The sequence below is a fragment of the Somniosus microcephalus genome, chromosome 12, assembly GCF_052327205.1.
Source record: "Somniosus microcephalus isolate GS21.2 chromosome 12, FLI_Smic_1.0, whole genome shotgun sequence".
Lineage (NCBI taxonomy): Eukaryota > Metazoa > Chordata > Chondrichthyes > Squaliformes > Somniosidae > Somniosus > Somniosus microcephalus.
Window position 1 is genome coordinate 224,978,892 of NC_140998.1, and position 16,941 is coordinate 224,995,832.

General features: G+C 46.2%; 1 pseudogene; it reads right to left on the minus strand.

Moving 5' to 3' along the window:
• LOC147110194 (uncharacterized) overlaps positions 1 to 16,941 on the minus strand; it is a 305,775-nt pseudogene that overhangs the window by 252,879 nt on the left and 35,955 nt on the right.

Below are 16,941 nucleotides of genomic sequence, written 5' to 3' on the forward strand. Positions count from 1 at the left end.
TGGGCAAGTTGATTGCGGGTATTGTGCAATGTTCCAAATCTGTTAGCAATAAACCCAAATGCTCTGTGTAAAGTAGCAGTGGGTGGGAGACTGTTCCTACAGAATCCATTTACACACTGACAGTACCTGACTTATACTTGGGGAGATCCCTGTCCATACATAATCTTGCTGAACTTCGCTCCAAGCAGGTATTTGAAAGCAGGGAGTGAATGTGTCATGTTTATCCCAATGACATTTACCTTCTTTGTAAGACATTGCTATGTCCAGTACTTTAATTGCCGTTTGAACAGGTCGAAACATCTCCGTGATATTATTGGACAGGGTAATGACAATTAATGAGTTTTCCACCCGTACTTTAACATGGCTGTTTTATGTTGAAGCTTTTTCAGTGTTAGTATAACCCTAAGCACATTTCAAAATCTATCCAGAACCTATTGGAAATTTCCTACCATATCTTCACATGCATTGAACCCCAATCACTACCTCCAGAAACACCTAATTGTTCAGTTTGTCCTTAAGCTGCAAATGACGTTGGTAAGACCGTGTTTATTGTCCATCCGTGGTTGCTTCAGGGCAGTAAGATTGAGCCAAGTAGTGTGGGACGGGAGTCCCCTGTAGCCCAGGTCCCTCCCTGAAGGACATGAGTCAACCATTGGGGTCGTTTTTGCAACGACCTTCATCGATAATTTTCAGCCTCAGTATCTATTTTGATCAAATTCTTTTATTTATGTTAATTTGTTGTCATTTTCTGTAGGAACTGCACCTACTTCTCTCGCTACAGATAATCCACTGACAGCAACATCAGGTGAAACTTTAACCTCATGAACTCCACGGTTACTGTTTGTTTACATAAGAAACAGGAGCAGGAGTCGGCCAATCAGCCCCTCGAGCCTGCTCCGCCATTCAATAAGATCTTGGCTGATCCAATCTTGGCCTCAACACCACTTCCCCGCCCGCTCCCCGTACCCCTCGACTCCCTTGTAGTTCAAATGTCTGTCAATCTCTGCCTTGAATGTGTTCAGTGACTCCGCCTCCACAGCTCTCCAGGGTAGAGAATTCCAAAGATTCACGACCCTCTGAGAGAAGAAATTCCTCCTCATCTCCGTCTTAAATGGGCGACCCCTTATCCTGAAACTGTGCCCCCCTAGTTCTAGATACCCCCACTAGGGGAAACATCCTCTCAGCATCCGCACTGTCAATCCCCCTCAGAATTTTATATGTTTCAATAAGATCACTTCTCATTCTTCTAAACTCCAATGAGTATAGGCCCAGCCTGCTCAACCTTTCGTCATACGTCAGCCCCTCCACCCAGGAATCAACCTCATGAACCTCCAGTGCAAGTATATCCTTCCTTAAATATGGAGACCAAAACTGTACGCAGTACTCCAGGTGCAGTCTCACTAGCGCCCTGTGAAGTTACATCAACCTTCCCTCAACCTTTTTATACTCCATACCCCTTGCAATAAAGGCCAACACTCCATTAGCCTTCCTAATTACCTGCTGTACCTGCATGCTAACTTTGTGTTTCATGTACTAGGACCCCCAGATCCCGCTGTACCGCAGCATTTTGTAGTCTCGCTCCATTTAAATAATAATTTGCTTTTTCATTCTTCCTTCCAAAGTGGATAACCTCACATTTTCCCACATTATACTCCATCTGCCAAATGTTTGCCCACTCACTTAACCTCTCTATACCCCTTTCCAGACTCCTTGTGTCCTCCTCAAGACTTGCTCACCCACCTATCTTTGTACCATCAGCAAATTTGGCTACAGTACACTCGGCCTCTTCATCCAAGTCATTAATATAGATTGTAAATAGTTGAGGCCCCAGCACTGATCCCTGTGGCACCCCACTAGTTACTGATTGCCAACTGGAAAATGACCCATTTATCCCGACTCTCTGTTTTCTGTTAGTTAGCCAACCCCCTAACCATGCTAATGGGGCAGAAATTCGGGTCGGGGGCTTGCCGCGCGTGCAAGCCCCCGATCTGCACTTACCCGACGCGCTGGCCGTTGAGCTTCAGGGACGCCTGGAATTGCTGTTTTAAAATGTTGACTCCCGGGCAGCGTCTGACGTCACGCCGCCCAGGCGTGCAGCCAGCACGAAGCCTGGAGCGCACAGTGCAAGTGAGACACGCCCCTTGAGGTCTCATTTTAAAAGGACACGCCCCCAATGTTTCGCACAAGCTGCAAAGCATTTTTACATGTAGAGCAGCATTTTAAATAGGTTTTTGGTATTTTTAAGAAGCTTTTGGTAACTTTTATAAACTTTTAAAAACATTTACATTATTTTGAAGAATCTGAAGTAGTTTTAAACAGAAATAAAGCGATTTAAAGACTTTTAAAAGCCCTGAAAGCATTTTTTTCATTCCATTTATTTAATTAGCAACGTCATCGTCGTACGTGTCTTCACACTGTTCCCTTTGGGGAACTGTATGAAGTGGTGGAAGGATTTCTGGCCGTGATTAACGCTCCTTCCGTGACCGTAACCATCTTTGTACCAGCCATTAGGGTGGTTAGTCCTATGGCGGGAGGGTTTTACGGGCTCCCACAACCTATACGAGGGGGGGGGGCCACCCACACCCACGGACGCAAATATCCCACTGGATGTCTACCCAGAATTTAGAGCCGGAGCTCCGACTCCACTTGCCGGGACTGTCTGGAGCGGGGTTAGAAACCCTACGCCGTGTGGCCCAGCGGCGGGGATGCTACCGCTATGCCAAAGGCCCACTCAGATTAGCAACGTGAAATGGCTGGAATGAGCACAATTCACGGCATTAAAAGAACTCACAATTGAACTGATGATGACCTCAGCAATCTCCTCAACGAGGTGGAGGCGCAGCGCCTGCTCATCATTGGTAATGAGAAGTCAAAGGCGCCGCAAAAAGGACAGATGATAGCTTGGTCTTTCAAGTGGCAGCATAGGGCTCCAGTCACAGGGAGGGAAAAGGCACAGGAAACGTATGGGTGTCACCTTTTGCGTGGAGTGGGCCTTTTGCGTAGCGGTAAGCATCCCCGCCGCTGGGCCAGAAGGAGTAGGGTTTCGAACCCCGCTCCAGACAGTCCCGGCAAGTGGAGTCGGAGCTCCAACTATAAATTCTGGGTGGACATCCAGCGGGATACTTGCGTCCGCGGGTGTGGGGTGGCCCCCCCCCCTCAGATGGGTTGTGGGAGCCCGTAAAACCCTCACGCCATAGGACTAACCACCCTAATGGCTGGTATGAAGATGGTTATGGTCACGGAAGGAGCGTTAACGTGGCCAGAAATCCTTCCACCACTTCATACAGTTCCCGAAAGGGAACAGTGTGAGGATACGTACGACGATGACCTCTTGCGCAATGCACCTCTTTGGACCCTCAGTCGCAGATGCGAGGGGCCAAATCGTGCAATTGTTAAATTTTTCATTTTATTGACATGTAAAATGAACGGCCCAGTAATTCCGTTCCAAACACGTGAGTACGGTCGGGGTACTCACGCGTCTGGCCAGAGGAAATGCCGGTTTTCAGCATGCACAGCGCATGCGGGGAAAACCGGCATTTCCTGTCCTCTGAACAAAGGGGTTCAGAGGCAGAACGCGTGCGACTGCACAGGCAGCGCGTGCGCAGTAAAATTCGCCGGTTTCATTCATGCTTTCAGTGAGGTTAAGTCCTTACAACTTACACATGAAAAAAGCATGAGTACAGTTGCTCCAGAGGCTGCGGAGGAAGATATATTTTATCGTGGAGCTTCTGAAAGGCAATATTTTTGTATGGGAAAGGGAGGAAAGTTATTTTAAGAAACGCTGAGGTAAGTTTTAAAGTTTATTTTTGTTTTTTAAAACGGGTTTTCAGTACTGTAGGTAGAAGGAGCAATTGTGGCTATTTGAATTTAATTTACTGTGTTTATTAAATGTGAAAACGACTCCAACATTTTTAAGAAAGAAACTTTTCATCAGTAATATATTCTTTTAAGTAATTATGTATGTATGTCTGTATATATTCCTTTGCGTATATGTATGTATATATTCCTTTACTTATGTGTATGAATGTATGTATTTAATTATGACTTTCAGAGAAAGTAACTTATTGGAAAATCATAATTAAATACATACATTCATACACATAAGTAAAGGAATATATACATATACGTAAAGGAATATATACGGACATACATACATAATTACTTAAAAGAATATATTACTGATGAACAGTTTCTTTCTTAAAAATGTTGGAAATGTTACATTACTCATTTTAGAACAGTCATTTTCACATTTAATAAACACAGCAAATTCAATTCACACAGCCACAATTGCTCCTTCTACCTACAGTACTGAAAACCCGTTTAAAAAAATAAAAAATAAAACTTTAAAACTTACCTCAGCATTTCTTAAAATAACTTTCCTCCCTTTCCCAAACAAAAATATTGCCTTTCAGAAGCTCCACGATAAAATATATCTTCCTCCGCAGCCTCTGGAGCAACTTTACACATGCTTTTTTCATGTGTAAGTTGTAAGGACTTAACCTCACTGAATCCATGAATGAAATCGACGAAGTTCACTGCGCACGCGCTGTGCCTCTGAACCCCTTCGTTCAGAGGACAGGAAATGCCGGTTTTCTCCGCATGCGCTGTGCATGCTGAAAACCGGCATTTCCTCCGGCCAGACGCGTGAGTACCCCGACCGTACTCACGCGTTTGGAACGGAATTACTGGGCCAATATATTATCCCCAACCTGTGCACTCTTATCTTGTGCAGTAACCTTTTATGTGGCACCTTATCAAATGCCTTCTGGAAATCCAAATACACTACATCTACTGGTTCCCCTTTATCCACCCCGTTTTTTACATCCACAAAGAACTCTAGCAAATTTGTCAAACACGATTTCCCTTTCATAAAACTATGCTGACTTTTCTTGATTGTCTTATGATTTTCTAAATGTCCTGCTATTACCTCCTTACTAATGGATTCCAGCATTTTCCCAATGACAGAAGTTAGGCTAACTGGCCTATAGTTTCCTGCTTTCTGTCTCCCTCCTTTCTTGAATAGGGGCATTACATTTGCAGTTTTCCAATCCGCTGGGACCTCTCCAGAGTCCAGGGAATTTTGATAGATTACAACCAACGCATTCACTATCTCTGCAGCCACTTGTTTAAGACCCTAGGATGCAGGCCATCAGGTCCAGGGGACTTGTCGACCATTAGCACCATTAGTTTGCCTAGTACTTTTTCTCTAGTGATAGAGATTGTTTAAGTTCCTCTCTCTCTATAGCCCCTTGATTATCTATTCTTATTGGGATGTTTTTAGTGTCTTCTACCGTGAAGACCGAGCCTAAATAATTGTTTAAAGTCTCTGCCATTTCTCTATTTCCCATTATTAATTCCCCAGTCTCCTCCTCGAACGGACCAACGTGTACTTTAGCTACTCTATTCCTTTTTATATACCTGTAGAAGCTCTTACAATCTGTTTTTATATTATTTGGTAGTTTAATCTCGTATTCTAACTTCTCCCACTTAATTTTTTTTAGCCTCTGGCCTACCACTAACCTTCGCAACATTGGGCCAGAAATTCGTGACCAAATGCGTGAGTACGGTCTGGGTACTCATGCATCTGGCCGCTGGAAATGCCGGCGTTCAGCATGCACAGCGCATGCGGGGAACGCCGGCATTTCCAGTCCTCGGAACGAAGGGGTTCAGAGGCACAGCGCGTGCGACTGCACAGGCAGCGCTTGCGCAGTGAACTTCGTCGATTTCATTCATGGATTCAGTGAGGGTAAGTCCTTACAAGTTACACTTGAAAAAAGCATGTGTAAAGTTGTTCCAAGGCTGCGGAGGAAGATATATTTTATCGTGGAGCTTCTGAAAGGCAATGTTTTTGTTTGGGAAAGGGAGGGAAGTTATTTTAAGAAATTTTAAGTAAGTTTTAAAGTTTAAATTTTTTTTTTTTTTTTTAAACGGGTTTTCAGAACGGTAGGTAGAAAGAGCAATTGTGGCTGTGTGAATTGAATGTGAAAATGAGTGTTCTAAAATGAGTAATGTAACATTTCCAGCACTTTTAAGAAAGAAACTTTTCATCAGTAATAAGTAATTATGTATGTATGTCCGCATATATTCCTTTACGTATATGTATGTATGTTTTATATTCCTTTACTTATGTGTATGAATGTATGTTTTTAATTATGATTTTTCAATAAGTTACTTTCTCTGAAAGTCATAATTAAATAATACATTCATACACATAAGTAAAGGAATATATACATAACACGCAAAGGAATATATACAGACATACATACTTTCAGAAGCTCCACAATAAGAAATATCTTCCTCCGCAGCCTCTGGAGCAACTGTACCCATGCTTTCTTCATGTGTAAGTTGTAAGGACTTGACCTCACTGAAAGCATGAATGAAAGCGGCGAATTTTACTGCGCACGCGTTCTGCCTCTGAACCCCTTCATTCAGAGGACAGGAAATGCCGGTTTTCCCCGCATGCGCTGTGCATGCTGAAAACCGGCATTTCCTCCGGCCAGGCGCGTAAGTACCCCGACCGTACTCGCGCATTTGGAAGGGAATTACTGGGCCAACATTTTACATGTCAATAAAATGAAAAATTTAACAATTGCACGATTTGCCCCCTCGCATCTGCGACTGAGGGTCCAAGGAGGTGCATTGCGCAAGAGGTCATCGTCGTACGTATCCTCACACAGTTCCCTTTCGGGAACTGTATGAAGTGGTGGAAGGATTTATGGCCGTGATTAACGCTCATTCCGTGACCATAACCATCTTTGAACCAGCCATTAGGGTGGTTAGTCCTATGGCGTGAGGGTTTTACGGGCTCCCACAACCCATCTGAGGGGGGGGGGCCACCCACACCCGCGGACGCAAGTATCCCGCTGGATGTCCACCCAGAATTTATAGTTGGAGCTCCGACTCCACTTGCCGGGACTGTCTGGAGTGGGGTTCGAAACCCTACTCCTTCTGGCCCAGCGGCGGGGATGCTTACTGCTACGCAAAAGGCCCACTCCGCACAAAAGGTGACACCCATACATTTCCTGCGCCTTTTCCCTCCCCGTGACTGGAGCCCTATGCTGCCACTTGAAAGACCAAGCTATCATCTGCCCTTTTTGCGGCGCCTTTGACTTCTCATTACCAATGATGAGCAGGCGCTGCGCCTCCACCTCCACCTCCTTGAGGAGATTGCTGAGGTCATCATCAGTTCAATTGTGAGTTCTTTTAATGCTGTGAATTGTGCTCATTCCAGCCATTTCACGTTGCTAATCAGATTGGGCCTTTGGCATAGCGGTAGGATCCCCGCCGCTGGGCCAGATCAGGGTAGGGTTTCGAACCCCGCTCCAGACAGTCCCGACAAGTGGAGTCGGAGCTCCGGCTCTAAATTCTGGGTTGACATCCAGTGGGATATTTGCGTCCGTGGGTGTGGGTGGCCCCCCCTCCTTGTATAGCTTGTGGGAGCCCGTAAAACCCTCCCGCCATCGGACTAACCGCCCTAATGGCTGGTTCAAAGATGGTTACGGTCACGGAATGAGCGTTAATCATGGCCATAAATCCTTCCACCACTTCATACAGTTCCCCAAAGGGAACACTGTGAAGACACGTATGACGACGACATTGCTAAATAAATAAATGGAATTAAAAAAATTCTTTTAGGGCTTTTAAAAGTCTTTAAATTGCTTTAATTCTGTTTAAAACTACTTCAGATTCTTCAAAATAATGTAAACGTTTTTAAAAGTTTACAAAAGTTACCAAAAGCTTCAAAAAACTTCCAAATACCTATTTAAACTGCTGCTTTGCATGTAAAAATGCTTAGCAGCTTGGCAGAAACATTGGGGGCGTGTCCTGTTAAACTGAGACCTCAAGGGGCGTGTCTCAGTTGCACAGCGCGCTACAGGCTTCGCGCTGGCTGCACACCTGGGCGGCGTGACGTCAGACGCTGCCCGGGAGTCAACATTTTAAAACAGCAATTCCAGGCGTCCCTGAAGCTCAATGGCCGGCGCGTCGAGTAAGTGCAGATCGGGGGCTTGCACGCGCGGCAAGCCCCCGACTCAAATTTCTGGGCCAATGTATGCCTTTTCTTTCAATTTGATACCATCCTTAACTCCCTTAGTTAGCCACGGTTAGTACATCCTTCTTGTGGAGTCTTTCTTTCTCACTGGAATACACCTTTGCTGTGATTTATGAAATATCTCCTTAAATGTCTGCCACTGCTGATCTACCGTCTTACCCTTTAATCAATTTTCCCAGTCCACTTTAGCCAACTCTGTCCTCATACCAATGTAATTGCCTTTATTTAACTTTAGAACACTTGTTTCAGTCCCAAGTTTCTCACCTTCAAACTGAATTTGAAATTCTACCATGCTATGATCACTCTTTCCTAGGGGATCCTTTACTATGAGATCATTAATTAATCCTGTCTCATTACACATTACCAGATCTAAAATCGCCTTCTCCCTAGTTGGTTCCTCAACGTATTGCTCTAAGAAACCATCCCGAATACACTCTATGAACTCATCCTCAAGGCGATCCTTGCCAATTTGATTTGTCCAATCTATATGATGATTAAAATCACCCATGATTATTTCAGTACCTTTCTTACAAGCCCCCATTATTTCTTGATTTATACTCTGTCTTACAGTATAGCTACTGTTAGGGGGCCTATAGACTACTCCCACCAATGGCTTCTTACCCTTGATATTTCTTACCTCCACCCAAACTGACTCTACATGTTGAGCTTCTGAGCCAATATCATTCCTCACCACTGCAGTGATCTCATCCTTTATTAACAGAGCTACCCCACCTCCTTTTCCTTTCTGCCTGTCCTTCCGAAATGTTAAATACCCCTGAATATTCAGCCTTGGTCACCTTGCAACCACATCTCTGTAATGGCTATCAGATCATACCCATTTATTTCTATTTGTACCCTCAACTCATCTATCTTGTTATGAATGCTGCGTGCATTGAGATAAAGAGCCTTTAATTTTATCTTACCATTTTTCCTTACTCTGACTCTATTTTCTGGTGCACTCTTACGCACGTACGCTCTGCCCCTTCCTGATGCATTCTGGTTATCGTTACCCCTGTCGTTGCCCTGCACTATTGCCTTCTCCTTTCTATTTGCCTTCCTAAATACCCTTTCACCTGAACCCCTATCATCTATTTCCAGCTTAGCTTTTCTCCCTTCTGCTTGTACCCTCAGGTTCCCATCCCCCTGCCAAGCTAGTTTAAACCCTCCCCAACAGCACTAGCAAAATCCCCCGCGAGGATATTGGGCCCTTTCCCGTTGAGGTTCTACCTGTCTGGCTTGTAGAGGTCCCACCTCCCCCAGAAACGGTTCCAATTCCTCAGGAATCTAAAGCCCCCCCTCTGACACCATCTCTCCAGCCCGCATTCATCTGCTCTATCTTCCTATATCTGTACTCACTTGCACGTGGCACTGGTAGTAATCTGGAGATTGTTTGTTACCATCTGGCAGTCAATTACACCTGGGGAAAGATGGTTGAAAAGTCTAACATGATTTGCATTCAACCAAGATTTGCATTCACGTACCGTCCTGAAGGAAGTTTGTGTTAGAAATGAAGTGTGCAGAAAAGGAGGGAAATTCAACAATAGTGCGCCCCCTAGAGGCCGGAGCAGGGGTGAAGTGGAGGGTAGAAATAAACACTATAATCTTATGCTTTTTTTTAAACTACCAATGGATTGGCACCAGTTTGCCCGAGTGAGCCTTGACTTACTGGTAGCATTGTGGCCTCTGAGCCCAAAGGAGTCGGTTTCCAGCCCAGTTTCCAACAATACTGGAGAGTGGAAATTTAAGATCTGGCTCACAATTCTAGGTTGATTCCAGCCGAATACTCTTTTCTGCTGGGTGTGGGCGTGAGACCCATAAGACTCTCCGGCCTCATCGACTGGAATAAAGATGTTTACGGCCATGGAAAGAATAGACACGTGGCGGCCCGTCAGACTCATAATCCGCCGCCGACAAATCCTTCCACAATGACACACTATTCTACTAGGGAAGAGTGGGGAAAATCTCATTTGTTTCCAACAAGTTTTCATCCAAAGTCAGTCTGTAAAAACACACGTCAAAACTGGCGGAAACCCCGGAGATAAGCTTTAAGCACGAGCCTTATTTCATCCTTCACTGCTACAATCTGTAAAGCGGAGCATTTGATCAGAAAGAGAATGCAGTTCAAATTAAACATGACTGTAAATTTTCGATGATGCATATGAAAGTTGCAATATTTAGTGTAAGCATAAGGACTTCCATTATTAGCCATCTCTGCAGACCACCCCACCCCACCCCAGCATCCCCCCCAGCACACACCCCACCCCAACCCCAGCACACACCCCACACCACCCCTCAGCACACACCACCACACCCCCAGCACACACCCTCCTCCACCCCCCAGCACACACCCCACCCCACCCCAGCACACACCCCCAACCCCCCCAACACCCCCCCCCACACCCCAGCACACCCCCCACCCCCCCAGCACACACTCCACCCCACCCCCCAGCACACACGTGACCCCACCCCCCAGCACACACCCCACCCCACCCCCCCAGCACACACACCCCCAGCACACACACCCCCCACCCCCAGCACACATGCCACCCCACCCCCAGCACACACCCCCCAGCACACCCCCCAGCACACACCCAACCCCACACCCCCAGCACACACCCCACACCCCCAGCACACACCCCACCCCCACCCAGCACACACCCCACCCCCACCCCCACCCAGCACACACCCCACCCCACCCTCCATCACACACCCCACCCCACCCCCGCAGCACACACCCCACCCCACCCCCCCAGCACACACCCCACCCCACCCCCCCAGCACACACCCCACCACCCCCAGCACACAAACCCCCCCCAGCACACACCCCACCCCACCCCCCAGCACACACCCCACCTCCCCAGCACCCCCCCACCCCCCCAGCACACACCCCACCCCACCCCCCAGCACACACCCCACCCCACCCCCCAGCACACACCCCACCCCACCCCCCAGCACACACCCCACCCCACCCCCCAGCACACACCCCACCCCCCAGCACCTACCCCCACCCCCAGCACACACCCCACCCCCAGCACACACAGCCCCACCCCCAGCACACACCACACCCCACCCCACACCCAGCACACACCCCACCAGACCCCAGCACACACCGCACACACCCCACCCCACCCCCAGCACACACCCCCAGCACACACACACCCCACCCCACCCCCCAGCACACACACCCCCCAGCACACACCCCCACCCCAGCACACACACCACCCCACCCCCAGCACACACCCCCAGCACACACACACCCCCACCCCCAGCACACACCCCACCCCCCAGCACACACCCCACCCCACCCCCCAGCACACACCCCCCCACCCCACCCCCCAGCACCCCCCCACCCCCCACGCACCACCCCCAGCACCCCCCCCACCCCAGCACACACCCCACCCCACCCCCAGCACACCTCCCCCCCCAGCACACCCCCCCAGCACACACCCCACCACCCAGCACACATCCCACCCCACCCCCAGCACACACCCCCCCAGCACACCCCCCCCGCACACACCCCAGCCCCCCAGCACACACCCCACCCCACCCCCAGCACACGCCACCCCACCCCCCAGCACACGCCACCCCACCCCCCCAGCACACACCCCACCCACGCCCATCACACACCCCACCCCAACCCCCAGCACACACCCCACCCCCCCCCCATGGTGTTGCTCACCAAGTGTCAGTGGATACAGTGATACAGGATGCTGGGACGTTGAAACACGACCAACTGGCTGTAAAATGCAACTACTGCATTTCGGCACATCCTTACACTGAGAATTCACATTCTGACGTGACGTGACGGTGGGGAGGAGGTCAGGAAGTTGGGTGGGGAGGTCAGGAAGTTGTTTGGGGGATGGGAGATGGTCTTCCCCCGCGAGTGTGAGCCCTGTCTGTTCCAAGTGAGCTCTGTTCTGTCTGGAGTACATAGTCAGAATGGCTCGAATTACACTTTGCAAAGTAACTGATTACGTCGGCTGGGAGGATCTAATTACACATTCCAGAGAAACTGCTGGGTGTGTCTTGTCCTCCAAGGGGACCAATCAGCAATCAGGACTTGTCATCCAAGGGAACCAATCAGAGCTTCCTTAGTCTCTATACATAACATAAGGACATAAGAGTTCTTACGAAGGGTCATTGACCTGAAACGTTAACTCTGTTTCTCTCTCCACAGATGCTGTCTGACCTGCTGAGTATTGCCAGCATTTTCTGGTTTTATGTTGCATTATATAAGACATAATAAGAATTAGGAGCAGGAGTCGGCCATATGGCCCCTCGAGCCTTCTCCACCATTCAATAAGATCATGACTGATCTTCGACCTCAACTCCACTTTCCCGCCCGATCTCCATATCCCTTGATTCCCCTAGATTCCAAAAGTCTATCTATCTCAGCATTGAATATACTCAATGACTCAGCATCCATAGCCCTTTGGGGCAGAGAATTCTAAAGATTCACAACTCCCTGAGTGAAGAAATTCCTCCTCATCTCAGTCTTAAATGGCCGACCCCTTATCCTGAGACTATGCCCCCTAGTTCTCGACTGTCCAGCCAGGGGAAACAGCCTCTCAGTCTACCCTACAATCGCCCTCAGAATCTTATATATTTCAATGAGATCACCCCTCATTCTTCTAAACTCCAGTGTATGGGCTCAATCTACTCAATCTCTCCTCATAGGATAACCCGCTCATCCCAGGAATCAATCCAGTGAACCTTTGTTGCACCGCCTCTAAGGCAAGTATATCCTTCCTCAGATAAGGTGACCAAAACTGTGCACAGTACTCCAGGTGTGGTCTCACGAAAGCCCTGCACAACTGTCGCGAGACTTCCTTAATCTTGTCCTACAGCCCCCTTGCAATAAAGACCGTCTTGCCATTTGCCATCCTAATGGCTTGCTGTACCTGCTTGCTAACTCTGTGCTTCCTGTATGAGGACACCTAAATCTCTCTGAACACCAACATTTAATAGTTCCTCACCATTTAAAATATATTCTGTTTTTCTATTCTTCCTACCAAACTGAATAACCTCAGATTTCCTCACATTATACTCCATCTGCCACCTTATTGCCCACTCACTTAACCTGTCTATACCCCTTTGCAGGCTCTTTGTGCCCTCCTCACAGCTCACTTTCCCACCTAGTTTTGTAACGTCAGCAAACCTGGATACATTACACTCGGTCCCTTCATCTAAGTTATTAATATAAATTGTGAATAACTGAGGCCCAAGTACTGATCCTTGCGGCACCCCACTAGTTACAGCCCGCCAACCCGAAAATGATGCGTTTATCCCTACTCTCTGTTTTCTGTCCGTCAACCAATCCTCTATCCATGCTGATAAATTACCCTCAACCGCATGAGCCCTTATCTTGCAGAACAACCTTTTATGTGGCACCTTATCGAATGCCTTTTGGAAATCCAAATTTACTATCTACCCTGCGAGTTACATCCTCAAAAAACTCTAATAAATTTGTTAAACACAATTTCTCTTTATAAAACCATGTTGACTCTGCCTAATGATATTACGATTTTCTAAATGCCCTGTTACCACTTACTTAATAATGGATTCCAGCATTTCCTCGACAATTGATGTCAAGCTAATTGGACGGTAGTTCTATGTTTTCTCTCTCCCTCCTTTCTTGAATAGCGGTGTTACATTTGCTACCTTCCAATCCGCTGGGACTGTTCTAGAATCTGGGGAATTTTGGAAAATCACAACCAATGCACCCACTATCTCTGCAGTTATCTCTTGTGGAACCCGAGGATGTAGGGGTCCAGGGGATGTGTTGGCTTTTAGTCCCATTATTTTCTCAAGTACTTTTTCTCTACTGTTCTTAATCATTTCCCTTCCTTTCATTTGCCCCTTGGTGCCCCACTATTTTTGGTATGTTTTTGTGTCTTCTCCTGTGAAATCAGATACAAAATATTTGTTTAAGGTCTCTGCCATTTCCTTATTCCCCATTATAATTTCTCCTGTCTCAGCTCCTAAGGGATCAATGCTTATTTTTGCTACTCTCTTCCGTTCTACATACTTGTAGATACTCTTACAATCTGTTCTTATATTTCTTGCTACTTTACTCTCCTATTCTATTTTGTCCCTTTTTATCAATGTTTTGGTCATTTTTTGATGGTCTCTAAAGCTTATTACTATTCTTTGCAACATTATAAGCCTCTTTTAATCCAATACTATCCTTAACTTCTTCAGTTAGCCAAGGATGGATCAGTTTTCAACAGGAGTTTTTAATTCTTCACTGAGAATATTGGAATATGTTTTTAAATGTTTACCACTGCTTATCTACCATCAGATCTTCTAATCTAATTTCCCAATCTACCATAGCCAACACACCACTCATACCTATGTAATTGGCTTTATTTAAGTTTAAGACACTAGTTCAGACATAAGTATTTCACTCTCAAGCCCAATGTGATATTCTATCATATTATGATCACTCTTTCCCAGAGGATCCTTTACTATGAGATAACTGAAGTCTCCCATCCCTGGTATGATTCTGGTAAATCTCCTTTGCAACTTCTCTAAGGCTTCTACATTCCTTCTAAAGTGTAGTGCACAGATTTGGGCACAATACGCTAGCTGAGGCCTAAACAGTGATTTATAAAGGTTTACCATAATTTCCTTGCGTTGGTACTTCATGCCTCTATTGATAAAGCCTAGGGTCCCAAATGATTTATTAGTAGCCTTAACAATATGCCCTGCCACCTTCAAAGATTTGAGTATGTGAATCCCAAGGTGTCTGTTCCTGCACCCACTTTAAAATGTTATCATTTAATTTATGTTGCCTCTCCTCAGTTTTCCTTCCAAAATGCATCACTTCACACTGTTCTGCATTAAATTTCATCTGCCATGTGCCTTCGCATTTCATTAGTCTATCTACATCTTCCTGAAAACTTCTACTATCCTTTTCACTGTTTACTATGTTTCCAAGCTTTATGTCACCTGCAAACATTGAAATTATGCCCCCAATTGTCAAAGTCCAGATCATAAATATGTATCAGAAAGAGCAGGGGTCCTAATACTGACCCCTGGGGGATACCACTGTATACTTCCCTCTAGTCTCAAACAACCATTCAGCACTACTCTTTGCTTTCTGTCTCATGGCCAATTTTGAATCAACGCTAACATTCCCCCTTTGATCCCATGGGCTTCAATTTTGCTAATAAGTCTATTACGTCGCACTTTATCAAACACCTTTGAGACTGTAACAGAAAACAAATGATACTTTGGCTACAGTTCCCAATTTTGGTCAGAATCCGTACATTTTGGTTCTTGTTATGATACCGACATTGTGGTCCATTTGATACCGAGTTCCTTGGCATATTCATCACCATACCAGACCAGCAGCTCGCACCGAGGAGGAACAGGCTTGCAGGTCCGGTAATAAATTTTGCCACAGTGCTGAAAGGCTACAAGGTTCTGCTCCTCCTCCTTTCTGGCACAGTTAACAAACCTGGAAGATAACACACAAATATTTAAGTGTCCAAAAACAAGTTAATATTGTTAAATGAATACAGAATGTTTCGCGAGTTAGAATGAGAGAACATGCCCCCAGCCATGGACAAATTTCAATTTCAAACATACTGTCAGGAGAGGACACTCAGTGGGGACCAATCACTTCAGTGTAGATACGAAAGATAATGGCCCCAATATTTCTGAGGAGGGAGTGTCTGACGGGGGGTGGGGGAGGTGCAGCGATCCAGAAATACAGGTTTCCCGGAGTTCCTGCTGAATTTAATGCCTAGAGCTGATTTTAAAAATTGGCTCGTTTTTCCAGCCACAGCCACCTAGAATGAAAGGCTGACTGGCTGTTGGGTGGGATATTGTACTGGATGGATCATATGAAATGGGACAAATGATCTTCTTCATCCGTTACTATCTTGTGATCCTCACAATACGGTATCAGTCTTCCCTCACCTCATCCAATTTGATGTAGATTCATCCTTCGCATCAATGTATTCAAAATCCTTGTTGGATTTGCTGATCTGCAGAAAGGTATTTTGATAATGGATTAATAAAAATTTTAAAAGCAACTTTATCTTTATATTAGACTGTCATAAGGCTTAACACGTATTGCAAGATTCTATTACATCGCCTCCCACGTCTTTGAGTAAAAATTGACCTTCCTCTTACCTGTGTCCTGTGATTATACCTTTTTATCCGAGTGCCCAGTTCAACACGATGGCTGGGACTGAAATGATGCAGCATAGGAGCTCGAAAAATAGTATAATGGTGCTGAACAGTTTCAGGAAGCTTTGTAAAGTCAGGAAAGGTCCCTGAATTACTGTATTGTCAGAGCACCCAGGATTTGGCAACTGCTGTTCAATGCATTCTAAAACTAGGAATGATGAGAGTTTGTTGAGGTGATGCCTGACTCACCTCTGTCCATAAATACAATGACGGCAGGCTCTGGGAATCTCCTGGAACTGCTTTAATAGGATAATACCTGAATTAGAGCAGCAGCACTAAATTAATCAGAAGATGAACAAAGTACAAGGGACTGGAACGTAGGCTCATTCTTAGTTGACCTTGGCTCAGTACAAAACCATTGGATTAAAATGATAACAGCTACAAGGTCACCCAATACCAACAGGCTCTATTCCTCAAAAACAGGAGTGGGGAATCAAGCTAAGAATGCAATAGACAGAGGCCTAGAAATTGGATAAGGCCCAAAAACAGGTGCGGACAGCACGATGTGCCCACACCCGTTCAAAGTAGTGCAGGCAGCACATAAAATTCATGCTGCCTGCTCATTATAATGATTGTAGCGCTGAAATGTGCTGCTGATTGTCTTAGTGCTGATTCGGAGGGCCAATATTGGGTGGAGTCTCGTGGCCAATAAAGTTTGTTCAAGGCTCTAATACAGGGGAAGTGCTTTTTTG